This window comes from Salvia miltiorrhiza, unplaced genomic scaffold, assembly GCF_028751815.1.
Source record: "Salvia miltiorrhiza cultivar Shanhuang (shh) unplaced genomic scaffold, IMPLAD_Smil_shh fragScaff_scaffold_2_2:::fragment_3, whole genome shotgun sequence".
In the NCBI taxonomy this organism is placed as follows: domain Eukaryota; kingdom Viridiplantae; phylum Streptophyta; class Magnoliopsida; order Lamiales; family Lamiaceae; genus Salvia; species Salvia miltiorrhiza.
The window spans coordinates 231871-240888 of NW_026651451.1; the positions used below are offsets into that span (position 1 = coordinate 231871).

The following is a 9018-nucleotide window of genomic DNA, read 5'->3' on the forward strand; positions in this document are numbered from 1 at the left end:
GATGGATTGATTATTATGCTTAATATATGTATTGATTATTTCCTTGTTATTATCTTTTCAAGCCATAGCTTTAATTCTTGTATGGATTGTTGGCCACTTTCTATGCATTTCTAATTTGTGATTTGAATCGGGAGAGGATAATCATAATAGATTAGGAGCTTGAAACATATTGACTCAATAAACCGGGAGGTTGAGAGTTGGGTGAGAGTTTACCGATCATTTGTGCTCTTGGGAGTTATAGGTTAGAAGTTGACCGGGGACGGCAACTATGACCCGTAATCTACAGTTTTAGTCGTCCGGGAGGGGGCTAGAACTAGTGGGGAGATCACTCTAGATAAATAGGAATATCAAAACTAATATTGAGCTAATTGAAGTCCATTGCTAATCCATCGTTGCCTAATCCCTAAACCACCTTCATCACTTAATTAATCCACTTTATTTGATTGTTCTTATTTTGTCTTTGAATTTGTTAGTTAATCAAACCACTCACCTCCTTGTTTAGTCTAAATAGCTCTAGCATAATGACTTAAGGTAATCACTAGAATTTGACTACTAATCCTTGTGGAATACGACCTTGCTTCCCTATGTTGCAACTACACCGTATACTTGCGGCGTGGTGAAAATAATAGCGAACAAGTTTTTGGCGCCGTTGCCGGGGATTAGTTTAGTTTCTTTGCTTGTGATATTTTGCTTCATTGTGCTTAACTACTTTAGACATTTTACTTGCTTTAATTTTTGTTTTCTATTTTAAGATTGTGATTTGACTCTTTGTTCTTGTTGGTTGATAGGTAGTGTATGAATACAAGGTCTAAAGGTGCACCTCTTATACCTATAGACCTTGAGGTTGAAGCTTTTTGCCGACACAACAAAGCAAGAACAAGAAGAGATAGAGAGTTGGAGGAAGCTATGGCGGAAAATTTCGATTTAATCCGTCAACTCCAAAGGCAATTGGAGGACATGCAAGGGCAAATCAATGAGCAAGAGGCTCAAAGGAATGCACCACCACCACCACCTATTAGCAATATGTTCCAACCCGTGGTCCAACAAGTGGGAGTGCATGCCACGAGAATCAATGCCAATAATTTTGAGCTCAAGCCGGCCCTCATCAACATGGTGCAACAAAATCAATTCGCCGGTCTTTCTCAAGATGACCCGAATGGACATCTCGGCAATTTCTTGGAGATATGCGATACTATCAAGATAAATGGAGTTCCGGAGGATGCCATTCGACTCCGACTCTTTCCCTTCTCACTAAGGGGCATGGCCAAGACATGGTATCAATCTTTAGAGATTGGTTCCATCACTACATGGGAGAAAATGGCTCAAAGGTTCCTTATCAAGTTCTTCCCTCCAAGTAAGACAATGAAGATGAAGAAGGACATTGTCCAATTTCATCAATTCGATGGAGAGACCTTCTATGAAGCTTGGGAGAGATTCAAAGAGATGATAAGGAAGTGTCCCAACCATGGTTTGGATCAAAACACCATTATTTGCTCATTCTATACCGGGTGTAGTGGTGAGATGCAAAGAGACATGAATGCATCGGCCAATGGAGCATTGTTGGAGAAGAGCCACGAGGAGGCCACCCACATCATAGAGAACTTGGCCGCCAATAGCTACCAATTTCCGGGGGAGAGGACTATTTTGAAGAAGGTGGCGGCTACAACAAGCTCGGATCCGATAGCTCTTTTGACAGCTCAATTGACCGCCATGAATAACAAGATTGATGCTATGTCAATATCAAGGGTAGAGCCCGTGGTTGAAGAACAAACTAGCTTCGAGGATGTGAACTACATCAACAACAACAACAACCGAGGCCAAGGGAATTTCCGGCCTTCACATCAAGGTGGTTATCAAGGCCAAGGGCAAGGGCAATACAATCAAGGATTTCAAACAAATCGCCACCCAAATCTTGCCTATGGTAATCCCAATAACTTCTTGCAACCACCGCCCGGATTTGCGGTGAGTGATGGCATGATCAAGGAAGAGAAGAAGCTCAACCTTGAAGAGATCTTAATGAAATTCATGACGGCCACTCAAGCCCACATGACAAGAACCGACGAAAGGTTAGAGGCTCAAGCAACCCAATTGAAAATGCTTGAGATGAAAGTGGGACAAATTGCTGAATCCTTAAGCAACCAACATCAAAAGGGGCAATTTCCGAGTAACACCGTTGTGAATCCAAAAGAACATTGCAAGGCTATCACTATAAGAAGTGGGAAGATACTTGAAGAGTCCAAGATACCTCCGGAAGTCAAGAACAATGATGAGAACATTTCCTCAAAAATGCAAGGCGATAAGGAGAAGGAGAAAGATGTGTACAAGGCACCACCACCTTATTGCCCACCAATTCCATTCCCTCAAAGACTTCAAAAGAAAAATGTGGAGAGTGAGTTCTCTAAATTCCTTGAGATCTTTCGGAAGGTACACATCAACATCCCCCTTGTTGAAGCTTTGCAACAAATGCCCAAGTATGCAAAATTTCTCAAGGAAGTTCTATCCAAGAAGAAGAAATTAGAAGAATTTGAGACGGTCAACCTCACCGAAGAATGTTGTGCCATTCTTCAAAAGAAGCTACCCATCAAGATCAAGGATCCCGGGAGCTTTACTATCCCATGTGATGTTGGAAATGGTCGTTTTGGAAAGGCCTTGTGTGATTTGGGAGCAAGCATAAATTTGATGCCTCTCTCCATCTTCAACAAGCTTGAAATAGGAACCATTAAGCCAACCACGATTGCTTTGCAAATGGCGGACCGTTCCGTTTCATATCCAAAAGGGATAGTGGAGGATGTCTTGGTGAAGGTTGACAAATTCATTTTTCCGGTGGATTTTGTGGTGTTGGATATGGTTGAGGACAAGGATGTACCTTTCATCCTTGGACGTCCATTCTTGGCGACGGGGAGGGCCCTAATTGATGTTGCAAAGGGCAAGCTCACATTGAGAGTGAATGATGAGAGTGTTACCTTCTCAATCCACAAAGCTCCCAAGCACAAAGATGGGGAAGAAAGAATGAGAGTGGAGGAATGCAAATTGATGCAAGTGATTGAACCTTGCATCAACATGAAAGAAAAATTGAAGGGAGAAAGGAAAGAGGAGGAAGCCCAAGGCTTGGAGTTGAAGCTTCTCCCCACACACTTGAAGTATGCATTCTTTGGTGAGAATGAGATACATCCAATGGGGCAAGACCGTGTACTCCAACTCAAAGAGTTAGATGAGTATCACGCATTTGAGAAGTCAAGCCTCTACAAGGAGAGGATAACAAGTGCTAATGACGAGATGATGCAAAAACGGGAGTTTGCACCCGATGATGAAGTCCTTCTCCTCACCTTTCGTCAATCACTACCTCCGGAAAAGCCAAGATCAAAATGGACGGGTCCTTTCAAAATCAACAAGGTTTTCAACAATGGAGCAATTGAATTGAGAAAGAAGGATGAAAGAACCTTTGTGGTTGAGAAGGAAAGAATCAAGGCATTTTTGCCTTTGAAACCAAAAGTTGAAGTGTTCGTTGGAACCACCCCCGAGCCATAACACCATCATGGAGACGTCTAGCTCATGACGTTAAACTAAGCGCTAGTTGGGAGGCACCCCAACAAGGTACCCTTTAATTTTTGTATGGTTTATTTATTTTTATTTTTTTTTTTATATGTTAGTTTTTTTTGTGAGTCCGAGACAACTTCTCCTTCTCTTTTCTTCCAAACTCATTTTCACTTTGTGTGAAATAAGTTTGGGGGGAGGGGAGAGATGGATTAGTTGTCTCATCTATCTTAAGCTTTACTTGTTTTTGTTTGTTTTAGTATTGTTGTCTTGTTTTTGTTATTGTTGAATAAATGAAAGCTTGAGAGTTAGTTGGGTTGATATTTTTGTTTTTGTTTTGCTTGGGATAATTGTATCAAACTTTGTGATGTTGATTGAATGTCATTGGGCTTATGATATGAATCGTTTCTTGGAAAAATTGTGTGTATCACTTGTGGATTATGCATGAAAAGTTTGAACTTGTGACAAGTGAGTTAAATGTTTTGCCTCCAAGAACTTGAAAATGAGCTTGTAAGAATTGAGCCTTTGATTGTCATACATTTACAATCTCATTTTGTTCTTGAGTGTAAATCATTTGAGCATGTGTGTTGATCTCTAGAACTTGCCATGAGTCCTTTCTTGAAAATAAAAGTAGATGTGTTGTTAATATTGAAGTGATTTAAGGCCATCTTTGTTAGCCACTTAACTCAAATTGTGTCCAAATTCTCATTTGATCCTAGTTTACCCCTTTCGTGCCTTGTAGCCTTTCTTTTAATGAACCAATGATAAAGGGGTAGAACTTAGAGTGTTAGTGGTTGCTTTGATGAAAATGGTTGGAAAATGATTGAAATTGCTTGTCAAACTTCGATTGAGTGAAAATCACTAGTCTCCTATAAGCTCAAAAAGAAAAAGAAAGAAAAATGAAGAGACATGTGAATAAAATAGTACAAAGGGGAGTGATTTGCCTTTTGAATCATGGTCTTGATAAGTATTCATAGGGTGAAAAGGAAGAAAAGTGGGGATATTGGTTGATTGATTAGAAAAGAACAATGGTGAATATGACATATTCAATTTGGGAATTGTATGGGATATGAGTCACTTTGCCTATAAACACCTCACCTCACCAAAGAGCTCTCATTGCAACCTAAATAGAAGCCCTTTTTGATCTTTATTTGTAACACATTGAAGTATAGAGAGTTAGGATAAATGGCAAGCTTATGGTAGATTGCATACTTGTTTCAATTTGAGTGCAAACACGTCCATTCTAAACACTTGAGAGTTGAGTGCGTCATTGAACATCCACTTTGTTAGGATTCAAGCTTGGAGGTTATAATATTGAACTCATTATCACTTGTGACTTCTTGGAATGCATTTCTACTTGTGATGCACTTTTGAAAGATTTTTTATAAAATTGTTGAAGCCCTTGAAATGACACCAATTCATGCTCACATGTTTGTTTACTTTTATTTCTCTTCTCTTCGTCGTTTGGGGACAAACAACACTTTAAGTTTGGGGGGTTGACAAACATGGTTTTCATACCTCAATTCCACATGTTTTGTTGTCATTTCCCTTCATGTTTTGCTTGTGAATGCTTGTTTGTGCCCGAATATTTAGTTTTATGAAGATTTGATATCTTGGTGTAGTTTTGGAGTAATTTCAGGAAAAATAAAGGATTAATTGGAGCATTTTGAAGATATGAGATTGAAGTACGTCTCGAGAGGAATCCGTGAGCGCAAACGGCGACCAAATCCGAGTCCGGACGAGGGAGAACGGAGCAAAACGAGCGGACTGTGCAAAACGCCCAGTACCCCGCGGTCACCACCCGCGGCCGCGGGGTGGGACCCGCGGGTCAGCTGTTCCCAATTCCAGGGGTGTACCGCGGTCACCACCCGCGGCCGCGGGGCGGGACCGCGGGGTTCCCTGAGTTTTGCCCACGTTTGAGCACCACGGGCGCGGGCCATGACCGCGGGAAAAGAGCGGAGTCGCGTTTTTCAGCCCTTAAACCCCTTTCTCCCCCTTTTCCTCACATTATTCATCTTCCCCAACCTCATACTCACCCATTTCCATCTTCCCCAATTCATTCACACCAAACCCTAGCCTCCATTACCACATCTTTTTACCAAGATTGAAGGCATTGAAGAGGAGAGAAGATTGAAGAAGCTCATTAATAGGATTTGTCACTTCTTACTCTCTCTTTCATTTATGTATTTCTTTGATTTTGGTTTGTTGTTTGTGAACATGTTTGGATAAAATCCCCCATTGGTTTGGGGATTAGGCTCATGGATGATGTGATGGATTGATTATTATGCTTAATATATGTATTGATTATTTCCTTGTTATTATCTTTTCAAGCCCTAGCTTTAATTCTTGTATGGATTGTTGGCCACTTTCTATGCATTTCTAATTTGTGATTTGAATCGGGAGAGGATAATCATAATAGATTAGGAGCTTGAAACATATTGACTCAATAACCGGGAGGTTGAGAGTTGGGTGAGAGTTTACCGATCATTTGTGCTCTTGGGAGTTACTAGGTTAGAAGTTGACGGGACGGCAACTATGACCCGTAATCTACAGTTTTAGTCGTCCGGGAGGGGGCTAGAACTAGTGGGGAGATCACTCTAGATAAATAGGAATATCAAACTAATATTGAGCTAATTGAAGTCCATTGCTAATCCATCCGTTGCCTAATCCCTAAACCACCTTCATCACTTAATTAATCCACTTTATTTGATTGTTCTTATTTTGTCTTTGAATTTGTTAGTTAATCAAACCACTCACCTCCTTGTTTAGTCTAAATAGCTCTAGCATAATGACTTAAGGTAATCACTAGAATTTGACTACTAATCCTTGTGGAATACGACCTTGCTTCCCTATGTTGCAAATACACCGTATACTTGCGGCGTGGTGAAAATAATAGCGAACAATAGCGAATGCATTAATTTATATAGATGCATTGATTTTAATGGTTCTTATGTTCTCACAACAAGTGTGGTTCTCACTATAATCGCACCCTATATATATATATAGAGAGAGAGAGAGGTTCAAGAAAGAACCATAAATAAAAGAAGACCGGAGAACCATTTTCAGCCATTCGATCATCAAGATCTACGGTGGATGCATCATCTTGTTGGATGAATGCAGATCCTAGGTTCGAATCCTGAAGGGAGCATTTTTTTAAAAAAATTTTTAATGCATTAATTTTAACAGTCGCGAATGCATTAATTTTTACAGTGGATGCATTAGATTTGATGGTTCTCCCGTCTCTACAAATAATGTAGTTCTCTCTAGAACCACACCCTATATATATATATAATATATATATATATATATATATAGCAAAACAAAAGCTAACAAATTTTTTTCCTTTAAACACCTCTTTTATTTACGGCATCTTCTCATGATAAATTTATGAGTCAAAGAGAACATACCCTTACAAATAATGTTGATACACTTGTAATTGTATATACTGCTTTATTTGTTATATAATAATTAATTTATTTGACATTTACAAAGAGTATATTACATTCCATTTTAAGATATGTTTGACACATTGTTCGTATATTTCAATATTAAAAACACTTCTTGTCTATATAATATAGGGTTAAGTATCAAATAGGCCCCTATCATAGTGGCCCTTTTCACGTTGGGCTCCCTATAGTCTAAGTTGGGCCAAATAAACCCCTGTAGTCCAAAAAATCGAATAATTGGGCCCCTAGCCCTAACGGCTGGTAAACGTCGTCCGTCTTTTTTTTCTTTTTCTTTTTTTAATCGGCGGTGGGCCCCACCTTATATGCAAGCTCAAATTCCCCTTTTAATTGGGAAATTTCCAAATCACAAGAACCCTAAACCGCGAACAGGGGCGAAAAAATTGAGAGCTTCTTTCGTTGTTTCTGCAAATTAGCGTAGGGTTTTCGTTTGTTATCATCTTTCGAGTGGAGACATGAGTTTCAATTCCGGCTCAGCATCTGGGTCGAGCTCGTGGCGTAGTCGCCGGCAGTTTGAGGGTTCAGACAATCCAAAGTTTTGTACTTGCGAATTTGAAGGTAAAAGGTTGAAGGCTTCGATAATGACCTCATGGACGGAGGAGAATCCGGGTCGGAGATTCTATGGATGTAGGAATTGGAAGGTATATTTATAACTTTCTATTGTTTTGTTTTTGAATTTGTTGGCTTGAAATTTTCCTTTTTCCCAGTCGAAGAATTGTGGCTATTTTGATTGGATTGACGAACCGATAACTGAAAGAGCTAAGGAGGTTCAATGACTTGAAGAATGAGAATGTGAAGTTGATGAAGACCAAGAATGAAAGCTCCAAAACTGCAACTATTGATATGGAGTGTGAAATTGGAATGCTTTGGGATGTTGTGCAAGAAATGAAGGAAGATTCAAACAAAATGATGAAGAAAATTAGATTAGTTTCATTTCTGTTTCTTGCTTCTTGGTTGGTGTTTGCCTATTTAGCAATAGCATAATGCCCATTGTAATTTGTTTGATCACCCTTTTTTGGAAATGAAATGCAGTATCTTTGGAGTACATATCATACATATTTGCACTCAAAAAAATGCAGAATGCATACTGGAAACACTATCTGTTTGTTTACATGTTAATGCTATCATGCCATCAAAAAACACTGAAAATGCAAAAAGAATAGGAGCAGTGCATAACCTTTTGCATGTCTGATATTAGAGTCACCCTTGATCCATCACCAAGCTGTAGTTCATGCTTGAGCCAGTTAAGGAACCAATTCCAGTTTTGTTTATTCTCCTTGTTCACTACTGCCCAAGCAATAGGAACAATCCCTTCATTTCCATCTTTGCCAACTGCTGTGAGAAGGCAACCGAAGTAACCCCTTTCAAAATGACATCCATCCAGGGAGATCAAAGGCCTACACCCACCTAGCCAATTTTCTTACATGCATCAAGCATGACAAAGATCCTCTTGAACACCCTCCTGCCATTAGACAACTCATCCTTGGATAGTTGGAGTTCCACTTTGCTCCCTGGATCTCATTCACCTTGTCAATATAGCCAACAAGGCTTTTGAACTCCTCTACATAGCTTCCCTGCAGTGCAGTGAGGATAGTCCTCTTTGCTCTTTTGCATTTGCCAAGACTGACATGGAGTTTTAGGTGATCTTTCACATGCCCCTGTATATCCTTAGATGTAAACCTAGGATTTCTATAGATTGCATCTTTGAAAAAATTTGCAAGATAGGCCTGAGAAGCACTAAGCACTTGTCTTTGCCTACAACATGTGTGCTCTGCCACCAATGTCTTAACAATAAGACCCTCTGTATTCCCATCTTTTGATGCAAGAAAAGAAATGGACAAGTACTGTCACCAATACAAACCACCCTCACCCTCACCTCTTAGATTCATTCTTTTAGAACTTAAGCTTATAGCCAAAATTCACAGAATAAGTGTTAAGAGCATCTCTAACCTCCTTTGCCCCTGCAAAGGTCATACCTAGTTCAAAATGTCCTTGAACTCCCTGTTCTATATCCCCAACA

At 39.7% G+C, this 9018-nt stretch overlaps 1 non-coding gene across 1 annotated transcript; it reads right to left on the bottom strand.

Moving 5' to 3' along the window:
• Positions 1-1365: 1365 nt before the first annotated feature.
• Positions 1366-1472, bottom strand: LOC131002900 (small nucleolar RNA R71). Its single transcript, XR_009094444.1, has one exon. It is a non-coding gene; the product is annotated as a small nucleolar RNA R71 (small nucleolar RNA).
• Positions 1473-9018: the final 7546 nt, after the last annotated feature.